The sequence below is a fragment of the Coffea arabica genome, chromosome 10e (genome assembly GCF_036785885.1).
Source record: "Coffea arabica cultivar ET-39 chromosome 10e, Coffea Arabica ET-39 HiFi, whole genome shotgun sequence".
Taxonomy (NCBI): domain Eukaryota; kingdom Viridiplantae; phylum Streptophyta; class Magnoliopsida; order Gentianales; family Rubiaceae; genus Coffea; species Coffea arabica.
In genome coordinates, this window is record NC_092328.1 from 41334548 (window position 1) to 41358048 (window position 23501).

The following is a 23501-nucleotide window of genomic DNA, read 5'->3' on the forward strand; positions in this document are numbered from 1 at the left end:
TGATGGTTCTTCGCTGATAAAGTTATGATATTTGGAGGTTATCAATAGGTCTCATTTGAATTACTGCGTGATCATGTTTTGGCCGAACGAAAATTGCAGAAAGTTTACAGCTTTGATTGTTTCTGTGCTTAGAATCTTTTAGCACATATAAATCTAGAGTTGGGTTCAGTTTGGACTCGGTTTTGAGGGACAGAAACCCAGAATTTTTCTTTGTGACTGGTTACTTTCATTTCGCTGTCTTTCATGTCAGATTAATGCTTGGCATGTGTTTGTTATAGATGATCATTGAAAACTCAGATTTAAGTCTCCCTGATTCGCATGACCTTTACTCCTGTTTGCATTGACGTCTATCATCAGGTGGATGATGGTTTCATCATATTAGCTACTGGCCCTTCAAGTGCATGAGAAAGGGGATTTTTCGCTGTTTCCTTGCACTTCATTTGCATTTTCGCAGTCCGAATCTATCTTGTTCTTGTAATGCCCCATCTAACACTTTTAGATTCATGTCCGTTTCTGCATTTGAAGAAGTGAATTTGATTCCTGTCTGGCTCAGATATTGCAGCAATATATACAGAACCTTTTCTTTCCTTGTTTTTTTTCTGGTTGAGTCTTAGTAGATGTTCAAGTCACATTGGCTGCGTTTGTGATTGGAAGTTGTTGAGGTTCCAAAGCTTCACGAACTTATCACTCTTTTTGTGACCTATTCTCATTTGCTGTTTGGATTGTGTTGTCCATGTGACAGTTAAGAACATAATAAAAGATGGATTGCTGCAATACTGTGAATTCATTGTGACTATCTGCATTAAAAAGGAAAAGGACTCCCGTTGCTCTAAATGAAGTTTTGGGCTGGATTCCTTTGCTGCATTTTGCTGCTTTGTCGTTGTTCTTTGGCTCGGTTTTTATCCGAGAGATTCAGCAAAGCTGAACAACCATGTTTGAGTTGAGAGTTTGTGGAGTTACATGAGTTTGGGTTGATAAACAATGAGTGTTGGGCAATGTTTTGATGAATTTGATTCGAAGTCTTTTGCCGAAAGCTTCATGAGTTTGTGAAACTTTATTGCAGAATGTTTTCTTACGTCCTTGCATGAAATAACTTTCTAAAATTGTACTTTGGCCCCCCAAGTCTCTCTTGGTTCCACTATGACCCAACTAATTGAATATTTTCATCAATTTGATCCTTCGCAGCTTTGATTTTTGCAACTTCATTGCTTGTTTGCTTTAATTAATTAATTACCATATTTTGTTTAATTGCATTTAATTCGTGATTTTAAGAGCTTTATGACCAAGTGAGCTCGTGTTTTGCATATTTTCTTTAACGCTCTTAATTAAATTGGTACCCTAACCATTTTATTATTGTCGCGCCCCACTTTTTGATGATGTGTTGTGTGAGTAGTGTGGAATATGTGAACGTGTGTAAATGAAAATAAAAGGCCATGGGACTTAAAAATGCGACGATTTGGCCAAACGAAGTTTTTAAAAAAAGGGTTTTTGAATGAAAAATGGAGTCGCCACTTGGTATAGAGTTAGGGTGTACCAAGTCACCCAAAAAGTGATTTTTCCTAAAGGAAAGGTAGAAAGAAACCCCTTTTAAACGACTCCTAGTCCACGTAAACCAACGAAAAAGGTTCGGGAGTCACATTTGACGAAGGGGAAGGCAAGGATAAAAATCCAAGGCACCCCTTCGACCTAGCCAAGGCTAGTTGCGTGACTTAACCTACATTTCCTAATTTTTCTACCCAAGGTATGTATCGCATGTTGGATATGTCTATATGAATGCAAAAACCTAGACCTAAGGGGACATGGGGGAAATTTCTCTTCAAAGGTTGAGTGGTGTCAATCACATTAATTGTGAAGCCCAATAATGATCCTTTGGAGAGGTCACACATAATCCTAAATGACGTAAAAATGAGTGGAATGCATGCCATGTGAAAATATGAGTTTGTGTGAAGTGAGAAAAATGATAAAAATAATAGGATGTAAGTGGAGGTGTGCAAATGTCTTTACAAGGTAAGGTGAGTAAAGAATGATAATGTTAAAATAACATAAAGTGCATGTGTGCGAGTGATATGGTATAAAGTGTGAGTAGTTAAGTGCAAACGTCCAAAAGTAGTGTGAAGTGAGAATGTGGAAAAAAGGATAGAATATAAAGTAGAAGTGTATAGGATAGCGAATAAATGAAATGCATGAATCCTATAGGAATGCATCAAGACGGGAACGGGGAGTCCTAACTTTGTGACTTTAATCTTCCCTTTGACTAGAAGGGGGGAACTAGCGTGCTAAGGCTATTTGTGGACCCACACTCGCTCGTTTTCCTTGTCGAAAGGGGACTCTCAAGCAAATGAACCCTATAACTAGCATGAGGTGCAAAAAATCTTAGAATGAGGGGAAAAGGGGTTCGAGGAGCATGCTAAATGATAAAACTAAGAAAAATGCATGACATGTAGTAAACATGCAAATATGCACTATCGAAAGGGACGGCCTATTGGGTCTAGCGTTGGACTAGCCCTTTCTATGAATTCCTACTAGCATTGGACTAGTGGAAACGGAACAAAGAACCACAACTAGCGTTGGACTAGTGTGGTGACGGGAAAGGGGGCCACAACTAGCATTGGACTAGTGTGGTGACGTCCATTCATCCATCACATTCATTCATGACTATAAAAAACGAGTAGACATGCAAATCACTTATAAACACGTAGCACATAACACTTAGCATGCTCGACTAGATGCAAGAGCCTAATAAAGCACTTAACACATAACACATAGGCATGCAACCAAGCTGATGAACCTATTACATTTGCTAACTAAAACAAAAGGAGAAAGGGAAAATGGACCAAATTGCTCGCCAAACCCTATCTATTACAAGCCAAGAGGTGTACACATACCCCATAATGAATAACTTAAATAAAAAGTAAAAAGTAAATGAAATAAATGCAAGGAATTAAAGAAAGGCAAGGAAAACGAAATAGACATGCATATTCACATAACACGTATGAGCACGTAGGGTCAAATGAAGTGCAAATGAGGGATAGAGTATACCTCCCTTGAATTGACGCCTTAACGGAGTGAAATCACTTATTTATCCTCCAAAATAAAAGAAATGGTCAAGGTACCAATTTATTTGGGAAAATTAAAGAAAATAGGCAAACACAAGGTCACTTGGTCATAAAGCCCCTAAAGTCATGAATTAAATGCAATTGAAACAAAGCATAGTAATTAATTAAAACAAACAAGCAATGAAGTTGTAGAATTAAAATTGTCAAGGACCAAATTGAGGAAATTATTCAATTGGTTGGGTCATAGTGAAACAAAGGGGACTTGGGGGGTCAAAGTGCTAAATTCCAGAAAGCTTTTCATACAAAAGCATGCACGGTTATGAAGCTTATGCTTCTGCAACTTCCAGCCAACATTTTTCTGCAATTTTTGTATTCATTCTAATGCCATTTTCCCTCCAAACCAAGCTAACATTTTTAACCCAAACATCAAAGCCTCGATTCCAGAACAACAACATCACAACACTCAGCATCCAAAGCATCCAAAACAGACCAAGAGAGAGAAGAGAGGCGTATGAATGGGAGCAGGCAACGGCAATGCATCAGTTTTTTCTGAAGATGCGCACAGGCCATCTAAAAAGGATGAAATGTGCGCTGCATATTGAACAAAAGAGAACAACAACCACTGGACAATTACGACATCTGGAATATACATTTGTCTCTCCCTCACTACAAGTGCAACCATAAAAAACAGCAAAAGCAACGTGAGGACTTGCGGCAAACCGAAATTTATTTTCCAGCAGGCATCGAATCATGACTCAAGCTAGCCTCAAATTAATACTTGAATGGTTTTGTGTTAACAAGGCTTGAGGAACCGCAGGTTCCTGTTAAATATTCTGGTGAAACTTTTGCAAACCAAACAAGCAAAAGAAGAAAAGAAAAACTCAGAAAGGATAGCATGCAAATCTGGAAATTTCTGCAACCTTCAACCGTGGCATTCTTTCATTTTGTCATGCAAACAAGTCCCAACGAATATCAAAATTTCGAGTCAAAACGAACGAACAAAACAAATCTCAATCATCATCTAAACCAAATACTACGTTTTGCTGCAGGATTAAAACAGAAAATTTGAATTAACCGACATGAAAAAAAACGCAGCAAGGCTCACGGACATAAAATGCAGCAAAATGGAAAGAAAGAGAAACTGCAAATGACTAAACCAACAAATGACAAAGAGAGGGACTATAAAACTAGTTCAGAAGAGTACCTGATGAAGCCTTTTGGATCAAAATCAGGTCAGGACGCCATGAAAGAGCGGCCGAAGCTATCCCGTTACGGCTCCGAAACCGCACCAGCAAAATCAAGCAGCAATCTTTGGGGGCGAATTCAAAGGCTCATTCGATGTTTTCTGCCAACAAATTCTGAACGAAACCTTCTCCCCTTACTTCCTAGTTAGTGCAGAACTTGAGAGTTACTTAAAATAACCAGAGATCAAAGAGAAATTTGATCTGAAACATGGCTCATAATCAGCCTTTGGTCAGAAAAATTGCAGCTTTATCATTTCCTTTTCAGTTTGTTCGTAGCCTTCTTCTCCTCCGTCCGTTGCTCATTTCCTCCTTGAACAGGTCCTTCATCTGGGTCAGTGATATCGATGGCCTTGGTATGGCCATCACCACCTTGCTCCACTTCAAACTTGACGATTTCATACTTGCCCAGACTGCGAAACCCGCCACTGCCGGCCTTAATCCCAGAGTGGTGGACGAACAAAGATTTGCCATCGTCAGTAGGAGTGATGAATCCAGGGCCTTTCTGGTCATTGAACCACTTGATATGGCCCTTTGCTCTCTCGTTTTGCCTCTGCTCACCACCCTCTTTCAGCAGCCATTTTCTTCCTTCAAACCCACCACCAACCCGTTGCCTTTCTTTTTCCTTTCTTCTCTTCTCCCAGAATCTCTCCCTCGCTCTCGGCCCTTTTCTCTTTCCCCAGCCGTGGCCTTTCACTCTAGTTACCCTTCTTCCTCTCGAAGCTCTTCTGCCAAAAACCCAGCCGCTCTCTCTCTATTTTTTTTCCAGCTGTCTCACGCACACCTTTCTCCTTCGTTGCCCCCCCTAGCCGTTCCTCTCTGCTTAGCTCTTTCATCCCTGTCTGCCCTCTCACTCAAACCCCCCCAGTTTTTGCAGCCGTCCTCCTGATCCTTTCCTTTTCGTTTCCCCCGCTAAAACTCTCCCTTGCGGCTACTACCCAATGCAACTCACCTCTCTCAAACCCTTCATCCTACGGCCCCAATTCTCCTGTCCTTCTTCTTTTTATTTCCACCCTCCACCTATCCTCTTCTAGAACTCTCTAGGGCCGAAACATTCATCCCTTAAATTGCCCTTAAGGCCTTGCTGCAACTTCTCTTTGCAAGCTGCGGACGAACGCAGCTTGCATGCAATAATAGATTCTTTTTTTTTTTTTTTAAAGCAATGTATCAAAACCGATAATAATAAAATTTAGTAAAAGAAAAACAACAACTTAATTAACATGAATAAATAAACTAGAAATAACAGACACAAAGTTGCGATTTTTCATTTTTCTTTTATTTTCATTTTTAAATAATGAAACTAAAATCTAAAACAACAAAAACATATTTTTTGAACGCTTTTCTTTTTCTTTGAGAAATTCTACACTAAAATGGCTAAAATAACTAAAAAGCTAAAAGTAAATAAAACTAACGTGACAAATAAAAATAAAATAGAAAAATAAAAAAATAAATAGTAAATAAATCAATAATAAAACATCAAAAATTTGGTGTCTACAGTTTGCCTCTCTTTGTTTGAGTTTTGAAAAAACTTGAGACAAAGAAATAGACACCAAATATTTACCTGTGTTATTAGGCTGCAGCTGCTCGAATGACTGTCGTTATTGAAATGAGGACTGACTTCAACATGAAATTTAAATCAGAACTGACCCGAACAGGAATTTAAAATCATGAACTGCTCACTAGTGGGACTGACCCACAGCTAGTGGAGAGGCAAAAGGAAATGCTCACTAGTGTGACTGACCCACGGCTAGTGGCTAAGCAAACGAAATGCTCACTAGTGGGATTGACCCACGGCTAGTGGCTATGTAAACTAAAATGCGCACTAGTGGGACTGACCCACGGTTAGTGGCGATGAAAATAAAATGCTTACTGGCGGGACTAACCCATGTTCCAGTATCGATGTAAATGAAATACCTTTACAATCGGACAGTAGGATTAAACTCGAGCCTGCCGTAGATAGAAGTGGTCAGTGGGATAAAACCCGAGCCTGCCGAAGATAAAAAGCGGTCAGTGGGATAAAATCCGAGCCTGCCGAAGATAAAAAGCGGTCAGTGGGATAAAACCCGAGCCTGTCGAAGATAAAAAGTGGTCAGTGGGATAAAACTCGAGCCTGCCGAAGATAAAAGGGGTCAGTGGGATAAAACCCGAGCCTGCCGAAGATAAAAAGCGGTCAGTGGGATAAAACCCGAGCCTGCCGAAGATAAAAAGCTGTCAGTGGGATAAAACCCGAGCCTGCCGAAGGTAAAAGGGGTCAGTGGGATAAAACCCGAACCTGCCGAAGATAAAAAGCGGTCAGTGGGATAAAATCCGAGCCTGCCGAAGATAAAAAGCTGTCAGTGGGATAAAACCCGAGCCTGCCGAAGATAAAAAGCGGTCAGTGGGATAAAACCCGAGCCTGCCGAAGATAAAAAGCGGTCAGTGGGGTAAAATCCGAGCCTGCCGAAGATAAAAAGCGATCAGTGGGATAAAATCCGAGCCTGCCGAAGATAAAAAGTGGTCCGATGTTGGCGGGATAAAACCCAGCTCCAACGTGATAAACGGTCAGCGGGATAGAACCCAGTTCTGCCGAAGATAAAAAGCGGTCAGTGGGATAAAACCCGAGCCTGCCGAAGATAAAAGTGGTCAATGGGATAAAACCCGAGCCTGCCGAAGATAAAAAGCGGTCAGTGGGATAAAATCCGGTTCTGCCGAGGTTAAATAAAACACACACGTTAGTGAGATAGACTCGATGCTAACGGCGGTAGGATGAAAACGCGCACGTTAGTGAGATAGACTCGATGCTAACGGCGGTAGAAGTCAGTGAATTACATATGGTTGTCAAGAAAAGAGGTAGAAGGGTGTGCGGCGGGCGCTGAGACTTGCCAACAAGAATTCAATGTGATTTTTCAAAAAACAAGAAATTGAATTCGATTTTTCCAGAAACCCTGATTGAGAGAATCTTGTCAAAATAATTTGCCCCAATTTCCACCAATTTGTGCAACCGATCAATTGATTTGCATTACGGCATGGTTGCTCCTCCTCGAGGCCTCGATTCGTAAGATTCTGGCCTACACTTCTCCATTGATTTCAGCCATGGATACCTGCACAGGGGGTTTACCCAAATATGACATGCACTTAAATTTTATGAAAAGGGCAGAGAGATTGATTCAAAAGTGCGTTACTTGACTCTTGGTCGTGAACTTCAAATGTATTGCAAAAATTTGCCCTAGTATGGGCTTACTTCACGAAATCCCAAAAATTTGCCCCAGTATGGGCCTATTTTGCAAAAATCTTCTTAAATGAAAATTTGCCCCAGTGTGGGCCCATTTAATTGCAAAAAATTTGCTTGGATGACTCTACATTTATTTGAACAAAGAGAAACCGCACTTTCTAAAATTTAGAAAATAATCATATATACAATGTGAAGAAACTTAAACATCAAGTTTGAACTCATGCAGAAATTTCATGATGAATCCATCAAAATAACACCAAATTCAAGAAGATTTCTTCCTTACTTTTAGCATTGGTGCTTAGGGTAATAGGTCACCACTTCTTGCTGACTCATCTTTCAGGACCAATCAAGTGGACGTCATTTCTGATTTGGAAGTGGCTAAAAGGAATGGGAGGTCAAGATTTGCCTCATTTTTGTGCCCTAATTGTATGTAAGTCATTCAATATCACATCTTAGCGAAAGCAAATAGTTTGTTGCCCTCATTTGTTAAGAAAACTTAGTCAACACATAAGCTTTAAGCTTGCAACGTGTGGACAGAAATGATAGCTAAACATGTGGAAACAGTATATAGCCTCACAAATGGTTGATGGATTTCTCAGAAACATAATCTTCACTTCGAGTTGTCATGAAGGATAAGTCAACGATGGAGTTTATGAGCTTGTAATGTGGCTTGAAAACGATAGTTAAAAATAAGACTTCCAAGGAAATTGCACCAAAGATCACATTTTCTCAAAATTGCCCCTATTTTGAACTCAAAGATCTCAGACTTTGTTTGGCTTTTTCTCATCCTTCACCAGGGACTTCGGCATTGAATTTTTCTGCATTTTCTTACATTTACTTTTCTTTTGCTTCTTTTCTTCCCTTTTTTCCATTTTTCAAAGATGCCCTCGCGGGTTTTCACATGAAGAGCAGTGCCAACCTCACACCCAAGCAATTCAGAAATACAGCTAAAATTTTCCGGCAACAGAAATTTTCTTGACAGGGCCATTGCAAAGAACAGAAGTCAGGACTTTCGACTTTTGTAATGGGGTCAGGTGGGGTGCTTAGAAAAGTTAAGGCTTGAAGGCAGATTTCAAAAGTGGTTTAAGCAATCTGAGATCGCATTGTTGTGCCAACCCTATTTTAGGGTTAAATCAAGAATTTGCCCCAGTTTATGTTCAATTGAGGCTCTTTTCATCTATTCTTTTTTTTCGATTGATTTTCCTTTTGGCCTTTTGCCATTCTTGGGAACTTTTTCAAAGATTTGCCCCAGTTTATGCTTAACCGAGGTTCTTTTTTTTCCTTTTGATCACTTTTCGCCTCTTGGGACTTTTCTTTCTTTTTCAAACTTGCCCCAGTATGGGGTTTGCGATTCTCAGGGGTTACCAAACGAAATAATTCATTCTGAAGGCTCAAAAGGGATAACTAGGGATAGAATGTCCGATTGGAAAAGAAGAGGGCCTGACTTTTATCCTGTTCCTTACATGAATTCTGAAAGAAAAATTTTCATTAATGCGAAATCTTTGCGTGCATCTGAATCAATTAACCGAGGATGACTTCCGTTCGTCCATATCTGTGAAACATGGAAAATCCGCCGGACAACCATTCTTTCTTTTTCTCACTTTTCTTTTTTCTTTCTTTCTTTTTTCCAAAATGGAAGCCCAAATAGAATCAAAATTCCCCAATTTGCAATTCACTCTTTTCTTTTAATTTTAGCTTTTTCTTCTTTTGAAAAATTCTCCAATCTCCTTCCCCAATGTGGGGTGCGATCATATGTGCACTCGAAAAGAACCACCAATTTTAGCTCAGATGAGGTTGCAAGGGATGATCAGTGTTTAGGTTGTAGAAACGACGGCCAAAGCATCATTCTTACACCTCATGACAACCAAGTAAACGAATTGCTCGTTGAGAATCCATTCCCTTTTGAAAATCTTCCCAATGTAGGGTAGTGATCATTAAGACCCTTATTTGAAACGAAATTATTCTTTTAGAGGCTCAAATGGGAGAGCAAATGATAAAATCTGTATAGGCAGTGAAACGAATGCTCGAGGTGTCATTCCAAATTTTCAAAACAAACAAGAATAACGCACATTTTTGCTTTCACTTAGATGTGATTGCACCAGATTAGACACCTTGAACATTTTCAAGCAAAAGTTGCTCCAATTTATCAATCAATGTGACTGATTTTATTTTGGGATTAAGTGAAGGAGAAAGGTATCTCATGGGCCTTCTGAGTGACCTCTTTTAATTTTTGAACACTCTTATTGTGTAACTCGGATCACCAATCTAGTGTACACAAGAATTTTTGAAAGCAGACACTTGTGAATTTTCAGGCCAGAGGTCGAAAAAAAATCTCAATTTGATCTTATTTCTAAAAATTCATCATGAAATCCCCAATGAGCAAAAGAATGAAATGTACATGAATATACACAAAACAATAATTGTCCAAAACTTTATTACTAACAAGATTAAAACAAAATTTGTCGTTCAATTATAATACAATGAGAAGAGAGAAACTTGTAAAGAGCTCCACATATTCACTTTTCATCTCATTTTCTTTTGGAACAAAATGTATTAACAAATCAAATAAACAGAATTTTCCTTTGAAAAATAATTACAAAATCTCTCAGAGGCTTTAGCGTAGAACTTTCAGATAGATCATTTATGTTTTCATTGTAGGATCTGCCCAAGAATCACACAATACTTGCAATTTTGACACTTTATTAGATCAGAAGTGTCATCAGATGTAGAAAAATATTTTCCCTTTATTGGAGTATTTTTACGAATGCAGGGGGAGGGGGGAAAACAAAAGAAAAATACCCTGAGTTAGTAAGCAAGAATATAAAATCGATATGCATGTCTTATGGGGGAACCCTTTTTGTGCCAAGGGTAGGCCTAGCATGAAAATGCAATCCTCCAGAGCAGGCACTATACAATACCTGATGGATCCAATCAGCTTATGGAGTGAAAAATAATTTTGAAAAAATTTGGCCCATTGGAATGAGAAGAGACGTTTGTAAAAAATGAGGACCTTGTCCGAAGGGATTGAGCACTTTTGATCGATACAAGAACTTGCAAAAACGCACGAGTTTGACCTTGACGAACTTCCTATCGAAGAGATTGGAATTCGTTTTGACAACTTTTCTCCGTGAAGCACGGGTCAAAACTCCAACTGATCAAATGGCTGGATGCAATGGATGTTTTTCTCAAAATCGACTAGGTTTTCCATTTTGAAATTCGACATTGAAATCCTAATTGGTCAAATGAAATTGACAATTTATTAAAAATCGACCGGATTACCCTAAAAAGGGAAACAGGTCAAATGAATTGAATGAAATTTAATTTATCCAAAATTAATCAAATCACCCTAAAAAGGGTAAATTGATCAAATAGATTGAACGAAACTTGATTTATTCAAAATCGGCTCGGTTGCCCTAAAAATGGGTAAATTGGCCAAATGAATGAAATTGAACTAGTGATTTATTCAAAAACCGGCCGAATGACCCTAAAAAGGGTAAATTGGTCAAATGAATTGACGATTTATTCAAAACCGACCAGGTGACCCTAAAAAAGGTAGACTGGTCAAATTCAAAATCGACCAAGTGACCCTAAAAAGGGTAAATTGGTCAAATGAATTGGCAAAATGGATTGGTTGAATTGTCCGGCCATTGGTTATTTCAAAATTATTGAGGTGCATTAGTCTATGACCTTCTAAAAATCAAATTTTGGCCTCAATTTATTTATCGTCTCAATAGGAGGAATCACTTGTGAATTTCTTCAAATTAATGTCCTTCACGCAAGGGATTTTTACCAATTTTTGATAAAATGGCCAAAAAGTGATTATTAGATTCTCATATTCCAAAGATCACTCTATGAAAATGATCGGATCCTACCTTACCTTGTGCACTACCCCTTTGGATGGTACAGGAAATATAAACGTGCAAGTCTCATTGGATTATATATCCGAGACACAAAGCGATTTATTCCTAGCACGGGATCGCCTAAATGGCATTCCCTTTTTAGGGTTTATGCATGATGTCATTTTATTAAAGCAGTAAAACATGCAATTTGAAATGAAATCATGACCTAAAAGGACCTTTTATACGCCAAGGTAGGCTTAGAATGCTATGCAATTATTAATCTATGAATGCAATATACCAAAATCTTTAAACGTGCAATAACCTATCTACGAGGGTAGGTTCTAAAAGAAGGCCATGCCAGACCTCTTATTTGCTAGGGTTAATGAATGCAATGGGGACACAACCAAGAAGAATGAGTTCAGCCAGATAAATACACATAACACATTGTAGCAACGAGATAAAGCAATAATAATCAAAGACATAAGGCAATAAAAAGGAAAAGGGGTTGGATCCCTCCCCTCGTGAATCGTGTCCCTAATAGGGTAAGGCAGACTCTATCCTAGGTAAACTATCATGGATGCATGAGGTATTGGCTCACTAATGCAGCTAGACTCGATAGGTTTAGGTCCCCGAGCCTTCAGACTTGGAAACCAAGGGTCATCAATCCCAAGGTTCTTTGTCGGTGGCTCGAGCGATTCCCCAGACATTGCTACGCACACATCGTGTCACGGCTACATGTCATGAGTGAATCTATCAAAAATCCTCAATCTTCAATTAGAAGCTAAAGGCTATGAACCCAAAGCTTAAAATGGAAGATTAAGTGACTCCTCGGATCATGCTACGCACACATCGTGTCGCGATCACAAGTCCAAGTGAGTCGCCTAAAATCCTAATAGGGTGGAGTGGCGTGACAAGCCACTAAAAGAAAAATAAAAGAGGGGTGACAAATTAAAGCGTATGCACGTATGCTAGTGCTCGTTTGGAGGGGAGGGATCAAGAACCAACGCGAGGCTCTAGGGTACATCCCCCACCCAAATGCAATGCAAAGCGCGGAATAAAACATACATCCAAATAACCAATCATACATACGTGAGTGAGGGAATAGTTTGATACGGGCGCGAGGCGAAGGGTCCTAAAAAGGAAAATGAAACCCTAATATCCAAAATGCAATGCATAAAAGGGGTAGAAAAAGGAAAAGAATGGCTAAATCAAATGCTCGGACCCACTTAGGAATTCCCCAGTGGAGTCGCCAACTGTCGCGCCCCACTTTTTGATGATGTGTTGTGTGAGTAGTGTGGAATATGTGAACGTGTGTAAATGAAAATAAAAGGCCATGAGACTTAAAAATGCGACGATTTGGCCAAACGAAGTTTTTAAAAAAAGGGTTTTTGAATGAAAAATGGAGTCGCCACTTGGTATAGAGTTAGGGTGTACCAAGTCACCCAAAAAGTGATTTTTCCTAAAGGAAAGGTAGAAAGAAACCCCTTTTAAACGACTCCTAGTCCACGTAAACCAACGAAAAAGGCTCGGGAGTCACATTTGACGAAGGGGAAGGCAAGGATAAAAATCCAAGGCACCCCTTCGACCTAGCCAAGGCTAGTTGCGTGACTTAATCCACCTTTCCTAATTTTTCTACCCAAGGTATGTATCGCATGTTGGATATGTCTATATGAATGCAAAAACCTAGACCTAAGGGGACATGGGGGAAATTTCTCTTCAAAGGTTGAGTGGTGCCAATCACATTAATTGTGAAGCCCAATAATGATCCTTTGGAGAGGTCACACATAATCCTAAATGACGTAAAAATGAGTGGAATGCATGCCATGTGAAAATGTGAGTTTGTGTGAAGTGAGAAAAATGATAAAAATAATAGGATGTAAGTGGAGGTGTGCAAATGTCTTTACAAGGTAAGGTGAGTAAAGAATGATAATGTGAAAATAACATAAAGTGCATGTGTGCGAGTGATATGGTATAAAGTGTGAGTAGTTAAGTGCAAACGTCCAAAAGTAGTGTGAAGTGAGAATGTGGAAAAAAGGATAGAATATAAAGTAGAAGTGTATAGCATAGAGAATAAATGAAATGCATGAATCCTATAGGAATGCATCAAGACGGGAACGGGGAGTTCTAACTTTATGACTTTAATCTTCCCTTTGACTAGAAGGGGGGAACTAGCGTGCTAAGGCTATTTGTGGAGCCACACTCGCTCGTTTTCCTTGTCGAAAGGGGACTCTCAAGCAAATGAACCCTATAACTAGCATGAGGTGCAAAAAATCTTAGAATGAGGGGAAAAGGGGTTCGAGGAGCATGCTAAATGATAAAACTAAGAAAAATGCATGACATGTAGTGAACATGCAAATATGCACTATCGAAAGGGACGGCCTATTGGGTCTAGCGTTGGACTAGCCCTTTCTATGAATTCCTACTAGCATTGGACTAGTGGAAATGGAACAAAGAACCACAACTAGCGTTGGACTAGTGTGGTGACGGGAAAGGGGGCCACAACTAGCATTGGACTAGTGTGGTGACGTCCATTCATCCATCACATTCATTCATGACTATAAAAAACGAGTAGACATGCAAATCACTTATAAACACGTAACACATAACACTTAGCATGCTCGACTAGATGCAAGAGCCTAATAAAGCACTTAACACATAACACATAGGCATGCAACCAAGCTGATGAACCTATTACATTTGCTAACTAAAACAAAAGGGGAAAGGGAAAATGGACCAAATTGCTTGCCAAGCCCTATCTATTACAAGTCAAGAGGTGTACACATACCCCATAATGAATAACTTAAATAAAAAGTAAAAAGTAAATGAAATAAATGCAAGGAATTAAGGAAAGGCAAGGAAAGCGAAGTAGACATGCATATTCACATAACACGTATGAGCATGTAGGGTCAAATGAAGTGCAAATGAGGGATAGAGTATACCTCTCTTGAATTGACGCCTTAACGGAGTGAAATCACTTATTTATCCTCCAAAATAAAAGAAATGGTCAAGGTACCAATTTATTTGGGAAAATTAAAGAAAATAGGCAAACACAAGTTCACTTGGTCATAAAGCCCCTAAAGTCATGAATTAAATGCAATTGAAACAAAGCATAGTAATTAATTAAAACAAACAAGCAATGAAGTTGTAGAATTAAAATTGTCAAGGACCAAATTGAGGAAATTATTCAATTGGTTGGGTCATAGTGAAACAAAGGGGACTTGGGGGGTCAAAGTGCTAAATTCCAGAAAGCTTTTCATACAAAAGCATGCACGGTTATGAAGCTTATGCTTCTGCAACTTCCAGCCAACATTTTTCTGCAATTTTTGTATTCATTCTAATGCCATTTTCCCTCCAAACCAAGCTAACATTTTTAACCCAAACATCAAAGCCTCGATTCCAGAACAACAACATCACAACACTCAGCATCCAAAGCATCCAAAACAGACCAAGAGAGAAAAGAGAGGCGTATGAATGGGAGCAGGCAACGGCAATGCATCAGTTTTTTCTGAAGATGCGCACAGGCCATCTAAAAAGGATGAAATGTGCGCTGCATATTGAACAAAAGAGAACAACAACCACTGGACAATTACGACATCTGGAATATACATTTGTCTCTCCCTCACTACAAGTGCAACCACAAAAAACAGCAAAAGCAACGTGAGGACTTGCGGCAAACCGAAATTTATTTTCCAGCAGGCATCGAATCATGACTCAAGCTAGCCTCAAATTAATACTTGAATGGTTTTGTGTTAACAAGGCTTGAGGAACCGCAGGTTCCTGTTAAATATTCTGGTGAAACTTTTGCAAACCAAACAAGCAAAAGAAGAAAAGAAAAACTCAGAAAGGATAGCATGCAAATCTGGAAATTTCTGCAACCTTCAACCGTGGCATTCTTTCATTTTGTCATGCAAACAAGTCCCAACGAATATCAAAATTTCGAGTCAAAACGAACGAACAAAACAAATCTCAATCATCATCTAAACCAAATACTACGTTTTGCTGCAGGATTAAAACAGAAAATTTGAATTAACCGACATGAAAAAAAACGCAGCAAGGCTCACGGACATAAAATGCAGCAAAATGGAAAGAAAGAGAAACTGCAAATGACTAAACCAACAAATGACAAAGAGAGGGACTATAAAACTAGTTCAGAAGAGTACCTGATGAAGCCTTTTGGATCAAAATCAGGTCAGGACGCCATGAAAGAGCGGCCGAAGCTATCCCGTTACGGCTCCGAAACCGCACCAGCAAAATCAAGCAGCAATCTTTGGGGGCGAATTCAAAGGCTCATTCGATGTTTTCTGCCAACAAATTCTGAACGAAACCTTCTCCCCTTACTTCCTAGTTAGTGCAGAACTTGAGAGTTACTTAAAATAACCAGAGATCAAAGAGAAATTTGATCTGAAACATGGCTCATAATCAGCCTTTGGTCAGAAAAATTGCAGCTTTATCATTTCCTTTTCAGTTTGTTCGTAGCCTTCTTCTCCTCCGTCCGTTGCTCATTTCCTCCTTGAACAGGTCCTTCATCTGGGTCAGTGATATCGATGGCCTTGGTATGGCCATCACCACCTTGCTCCACTTCAAACTTGACGATTTCATACTTGCCCAGACTGCGAAACCCGCCACTGCCGGCCTTAATCCCAGAGTGGTGGACGAACAAAGATTTGCCATCGTCAGTAGGAGTGATGAATCCAGGGCCTTTCTGGTCATTGAACCACTTGATATGGCCCTTTGCTCTCTCGTTTTGCCTCTGCTCACCACCCTCTTTCAGCAGCCATTTTCTTCCTTCAAACCCACCACCAACCCGTTGCCTTTCTTTTTCCTTTCTTCTCTTCTCCCAGAATCTCTCCCTCGCTCTCGGCCCTTTTCTCTTTCCCCAGCCGTGGCCTTTCACTCTAGTTACCCTTCTTCCTCTCGAAGCTCTTCTGCCAAAAACCCAGCCGCTCTCTCTCTATTTTTTTTCCAGCTGTCTCACGCACACCTTTCTCCTTCGTTGCCCCCCCTAGCCGTTCCTCTCTGCTTAGCTCTTTCATCCCTGTCTGCCCTCTCACTCAAACCCCCCCAGTTTTTGCAGCCGTCCTCCTGATCCTTTCCTTTTCGTTTCCCCCGCTAAAACTCTCCCTTGCGGCTACTACCCAATGCAACTCACCTCTCTCAAACCCTTCATCCTACGGCCCCAATTCTCCTGTCCTTCTTCTTTTTATTTCCACCCTCCACCTATCCTCTTCTAGAACTCTCTAGGGCCGAAACATTCATCCCTTAAATTGCCCTTAAGGCCTTGCTGCAACTTCTCTTTGCAAGCTGCGGACGAACGCAGCTTGCATGCAATAATAGATTCTTTTTTTTTTTTTTTAAAGCAATGTATCAAAACCGATAATAATAAAATTTAGTAAAAGAAAAACAACAACTTAATTAACATGAATAAATAAACTAGAAATAACAGACACAAAGTTGCGATTTTTCATTTTTCTTTTATTTTCATTTTTAAATAATGAAACTAAAATCTAAAACAACAAAAACATATTTTTTGAACGCTTTTCTTTTTCTTTGAGAAATTCTACACTAAAATGGCTAAAATAACTAAAAAGCTAAAAGTAAATAAAACTAACGTGACAAATAAAAATAAAATAGAAAAATAAAAAAATAAATAGTAAATAAATCAATAATAAAACATCAAAAATTTGGTGTCTACAGTTTGCCTCTCTTTGTTTGAGTTTTGAAAAAACTTGAGACAAAGAAATAGACACCAAATATTTACCTGTGTTATTAGGCTGCAGCTGCTCGAATGACTGTCGTTATTGAAATGAGGACTGACTTCAACATGAAATTTAAATCAGAACTGACCCGAACAGGAATTTAAAATCATGAACTGCTCACTAGTGGGACTGACCCACAGCTAGTGGAGAGGCAAAAGGAAATGCTCACTAGTGTGACTGACCCACGGCTAGTGGCTAAGCAAACGAAATGCTCACTAGTGGGATTGACCCACGGCTAGTGGCTATGTAAACTAAAATGCGCACTAGTGGGACTGACCCACGGTTAGTGGCGATGAAAATAAAATGCTTACTGGCGGGACTAACCCATGTTCCAGTATCGATGTAAATGAAATACCTTTACAATCGGACAGTAGGATTAAACTCGAGCCTGCCGTAGATAGAAGTGGTCAGTGGGATAAAACCCGAGCCTGCCGAAGATAAAAAGCGGTCAGTGGGATAAAATCCGAGCCTGCCGAAGATAAAAAGCGGTCAGTGGGATAAAACCCGAGCCTGTCGAAGATAAAAAGTGGTCAGTGGGATAAAACTCGAGCCTGCCGAAGATAAAAGGGGTCAGTGGGATAAAACCCGAGCCTGCCGAAGATAAAAAGCGGTCAGTGGGATAAAACCCGAGCCTGCCGAAGATAAAAAGCTGTCAGTGGGATAAAACCCGAGCCTGCCGAAGGTAAAAGGGGTCAGTGGGATAAAACCCGAACCTGCCGAAGATAAAAAGCGGTCAGTGGGATAAAATCCGAGCCTGCCGAAGATAAAAAGCTGTCAGTGGGATAAAACCCGAGCCTGCCGAAGATAAAAAGCGGTCAGTGGGATAAAACCCGAGCCTGCCGAAGATAAAAAGCGGTCAGTGGGGTAAAATCCGAGCCTGCCGAAGATAAAAAGCGATCAGTGGGATAAAATCCGAGCCTGCCGAAGATAAAAAGTGGTCCGATGTTGGCGGGATAAAACCCAGCTCCAACGTGATAAACGGTCAGCGGGATAGAACCCAGTTCTGCCGAAGATAAAAAGCGGTCAGTGGGATAAAACCCGAGCCTGCCGAAGATAAAAGTGGTCAATGGGATAAAACCCGAGCCTGCCGAAGATAAAAAGCGGTCAGTGGGATAAAATCCGGTTCTGCCGAGGTTAAATAAAACACACACGTTAGTGAGATAGACTCGATGCTAACGGCGGTAGGATGAAAACGCGCACGTTAGTGAGATAGACTCGATGCTAACGGCGGTAGAAGTCAGTGAATTACATATGGTTGTCAAGAAAAGAGGTAGAAGGGTGTGCGGCGGGCGCTGAGACTTGCCAACAAGAATTCAATGTGATTTTTCAAAAAACAAGAAATTGAATTCGATTTTTCCAGAAACCCTGATTGAGAGAATCTTGTCAAAATAATTTGCCCCAATTTCCACCAATTTGTGCAACCGATCAATTGATTTGCATTACGGCATGGTTGCTCCTCCTCGAGGCCTCGATTCGTAAGATTCTGGCCTACACTTCTCCATTGATTTCAGCCATGGATACCTGCACAGGGGGTTTACCCAAATATGACATGCACTTAAATTTTATGAAAAGGGCAGAGAGATTGATTCAAAAGTGCGTTACTTGACTCTTGGTCGTGAACTTCAAATGTATTGCAAAAATTTGCCCTAGTATGGGCTTACTTCACGAAATCCCAAAAATTTGCCCCAGTATGGGCCTATTTTGCAAAAATCTTCTTAAATGAAAATTTGCCCCAGTGTGGGCCCATTTAATTGCAAAAAATTTGCTTGGATGACTCTACATTTATTTGAACAAAGAGAAACCGCACTTTCTAAAATTTAGAAAATAATCATATATACAATGTGAAGAAACTTAAACATCAAGTTTGAACTCATGCAGAAATTTCATGATGAATCCATCAAAATAACACCAAATTCAAGAAGATTTCTTCCTTACTTTTAGCATTGGTGCTTAGGGTAATAGGTCACCACTTCTTGCTGACTCATCTTTCAGGACCAATCAAGTGGACGTCATTTCTGATTTGGAAGTGGCTAAAAGGAATGGGAGGTCAAGATTTGCCTCATTTTTGTGCCCTAATTGTATGTAAGTCATTCAATATCACATCTTAGCGAAAGCAAATAGTTTGTTGCCCTCATTTGTTAAGAAAACTTAGTCAACACATAAGCTTTAAGCTTGCAACGTGTGGACAGAAATGATAGCTAAACATGTGGAAACAGTATATAGCCTCACAAATGGTTGATGGATTTCTCAGAAACATAATCTTCACTTCGAGTTGTCATGAAGGATAAGTCAACGATGGAGTTTATGAGCTTGTAATGTGGCTTGAAAACGATAGTTAAAAATAAGACTTCCAAGGAAATTGCACCAAAGATCACATTTTCTCAAAATTGCCCCTATTTTGAACTCAAAGATCTCAGACTTTGTTTGGCTTTTTCTCATCCTTCACCAGGGACTTCGGCATTGAATTTTTCTGCATTTTCTTACATTTACTTTTCTTTTGCTTCTTTTCTTCCCTTTTTTCCATTTTTCAAAGATGCCCTCGCGGGTTTTCACATGAAGAGCAGTGCCAACCTCACACCCAAGCAATTCAGAAATACAGCTAAAATTTTCCGGCAACAGAAATTTTCTTGACAGGGCCATTGCAAAGAACAGAAGTCAGGACTTTCGACTTTTGTAATGGGGTCAGGTGGGGTGCTTAGAAAAGTTAAGGCTTGAAGGCAGATTTCAAAAGTGGTTTAAGCAATCTGAGATCGCATTGTTGTGCCAACCCTATTTTAGGGTTAAATCAAGAATTTGCCCCAGTTTATGTTCAATTGAGGCTCTTTTCATCTATTCTTTTTTTTCGATTGATTTTCCTTTTGGCCTTTTGCCATTCTTGGGAACTTTTTCAAAGATTTGCCCCAGTTTATGCTTAACCGAGGTTCTTTTTTTTCCTTTTGATCACTTTTCGCCTCTTGGGACTTTTCTTTCTTTTTCAAACTTGCCCCAGTATGGGGTTTGCGATTCTCAGGGGTTACCAAACGAAATAATTCATTCTGAAGGCTCAAAAGGGATAACTAGGGATAGAATGTCCGATTGGAAAAGAAGAGGGCCTGACTTTTATCCTGTTCCTTACATGAATTCTGAAAGAAAAATTTTCATTAATGCGAAATCTTTGCGTGCATCTGAATCAATTAACCGAGGATGACTTCCGTTCGTCCATATCTGTGAAACATGGAAAATCCGCCGGACAACCATTCTTTCTTTTTCTCACTTTTCTTTTTTCTTTCTTTCTTTTTTCCAAAATGGAAGCCCAAATAGAATCAAAATTCCCCAATTTGCAATTCACTCTTTTCTTTTAATTTTAGCTTTTTCTTCTTTTGAAAAATTCTCCAATCTCCTTCCCCAATGTGGGGTGCGATCATATGTGCACTCGAAAAGAACCACCAATTTTAGCTCAGATGAGGTTGCAAGGGATGATCAGTGTTTAGGTTGTAGAAACGACGGCCAAAGCATCATTCTTACACCTCATGACAACCAAGTAAACGAATTGCTCGTTGAGAATCCATTCCCTTTTGAAAATCTTCCCAATGTAGGGTAGTGATCATTAAGACCCTTATTTGAAACGAAATTATTCTTTTAGAGGCTCAAATGGGAGAGCAAATGATAAAATCTGTATAGGCAGTGAAACGAATGCTCGAGGTGTCATTCCAAATTTTCAAAACAAACAAGAATAACGCACATTTTTGCTTTCACTTAGATGTGATTGCACCAGATTAGACACCTTGAACATTTTCAAGCAAAAGTTGCTCCAATTTATCAATCAATGTGACTGATTTTATTTTGGGATTAAGTGAAGGAGAAAGGTATCTCATGGGCCTTCTGAGTGACCTCTTTTAATTTTTGAACACTCTTATTGTGTAACTCGGATCACCAATCTAGTGTACACAAGAATTTTTGAAAGCAGACACTTGTGAATTTTCAGGCCAGAGGTCGAAAAAAAATCTCAATTTGATCTTATTTCTAAAAATTCATCATGAAATCCCCAATGAGCAAAAGAATGAAATGTACATGAATATACACAAAACAATAATTGTCCAAAACTTTATTACTAACAAGATTAAAACAAAATTTGTCGTTCAATTATAATACAATGAGAAGAGAGAAACTTGTAAAGAGCTCCACATATTCACTTTTCATCTCATTTTCTTTTGGAACAAAATGTATTAACAAATCAAATAAACAGAATTTTCCTTTGAAAAATAATTACAAAATCTCTCAGAGGCTTTAGCGTAGAACTTTCAGATAGATCATTTATGTTTTCATTGTAGGATCTGCCCAAGAATCACACAATACTTGCAATTTTGACACTTTATTAGATCAGAAGTGTCATCAGATGTAGAAAAATATTTTCCCTTTATTGGAGTATTTTTACGAATGCAGGGGGAGGGGGGAAAACAAAAGAAAAATACCCTGAGTTAGTAAGCAAGAATATAAAATCGATATGCATGTCTTATGGGGGAACCCTTTTTGTGCCAAGGGTAGGCCTAGCATGAAAATGCAATCCTCCAGAGCAGGCACTATACAATACCTGATGGATCCAATCAGCTTATGGAGTGAAAAATAATTTTGAAAAAATTTGGCCCATTGGAATGAGAAGAGACGTTTGTAAAAAATGAGGACCTTGTCCGAAGGGATTGAGCACTTTTGATCGATACAAGAACTTGCAAAAACGCACGAGTTTGACCTTGACGAACTTCCTATCGAAGAGATTGGAATTCGTTTTGACAACTTTTCTCCGTGAAGCACGGGTCAAAACTCCAACTGATCAAATGGCTGGATGCAATGGATGTTTTTCTCAAAATCGACTAGGTTTTCCATTTTGAAATTCGACATTGAAATCCTAATTGGTCAAATGAAATTGACAATTTATTAAAAATCGACCGGATTACCCTAAAAAGGGAAACAGGTCAAATGAATTGAATGAAATTTAATTTATCCAAAATTAATCAAATCACCCTAAAAAGGGTAAATTGATCAAATAGATTGAACGAAACTTGATTTATTCAAAATCGGCTCGGTTGCCCTAAAAATGGGTAAATTGGCCAAATGAATGAAATTGAACTAGTGATTTATTCAAAAACCGGCCGAATGACCCTAAAAAGGGTAAATTGGTCAAATGAATTGACGATTTATTCAAAACCGACCAGGTGACCCTAAAAAAGGTAGACTGGTCAAATTCAAAATCGACCAAGTGACCCTAAAAAGGGTAAATTGGTCAAATGAATTGGCAAAATGGATTGGTTGAATTGTCCGGCCATTGGTTATTTCAAAATTATTGAGGTGCATTAGTCTATGACCTTCTAAAAATCAAATTTTGGCCTCAATTTATTTATCGTCTCAATAGGAGGAATCACTTGTGAATTTCTTCAAATTAATGTCCTTCACGCAAGGGATTTTTACCAATTTTTGATAAAATGGCCAAAAAGTGATTATTAGATTCTCATATTCCAAAGATCACTCTATGAAAATGATCGGATCCTACCTTACCTTGTGCACTACCCCTTTGGATGGTACAGGAAATATAAACGTGCAAGTCTCATTGGATTATATATCCGAGACACAAAGCGATTTATTCCTAGCACGGGATCGCCTAAATGGCATTCCCTTTTTAGGGTTTATGCATGATGTCATTTTATTAAAGCAGTAAAACATGCAATTTGAAATGAAATCATGACCTAAAAGGACCTTTTATACGCCAAGGTAGGCTTAGAATGCTATGCAATTATTAATCTATGAATGCAATATACCAAAATCTTTAAACGTGCAATAACCTATCTACGAGGGTAGGTTCTAAAAGAAGGCCATGCCAGACCTCTTATTTGCTAGGGTTAATGAATGCAATGGGGACACAACCAAGAAGAATGAGTTCAGCCAGATAAATACACATAACACATTGTAGCAACGAGATAAAGCAATAATAATCAAAGACATAAGGCAATAAAAAGGAAAAGGGGTTGGATCCCTCCCCTCGTGAATCGTGTCCCTAATAGGGTAAGGCAGACTCTATCCTAGGTAAACTATCATGGATGCATGAGGTATTGGCTCACTAATGCAGCTAGACTCGATAGGTTTAGGTCCCCGAGCCTTCAGACTTGGAAACCAAGGGTCATCAATCCCAAGGTTCTTTGTCGGTGGCTCGAGCGATTCCCCAGACATTGCTACGCACACATCGTGTCACGGCTACATGTCATGAGTGAATCTATCAAAAATCCTCAATCTTCAATTAGAAGCTAAAGGCTATGAACCCAAAGCTTAAAATGGAAGATTAAGTGACTCCTCGGATCATGCTACGCACACATCGTGTCGCGATCACAAGTCCAAGTGAGTCGCCTAAAATCCTAATAGGGTGGAGTGGC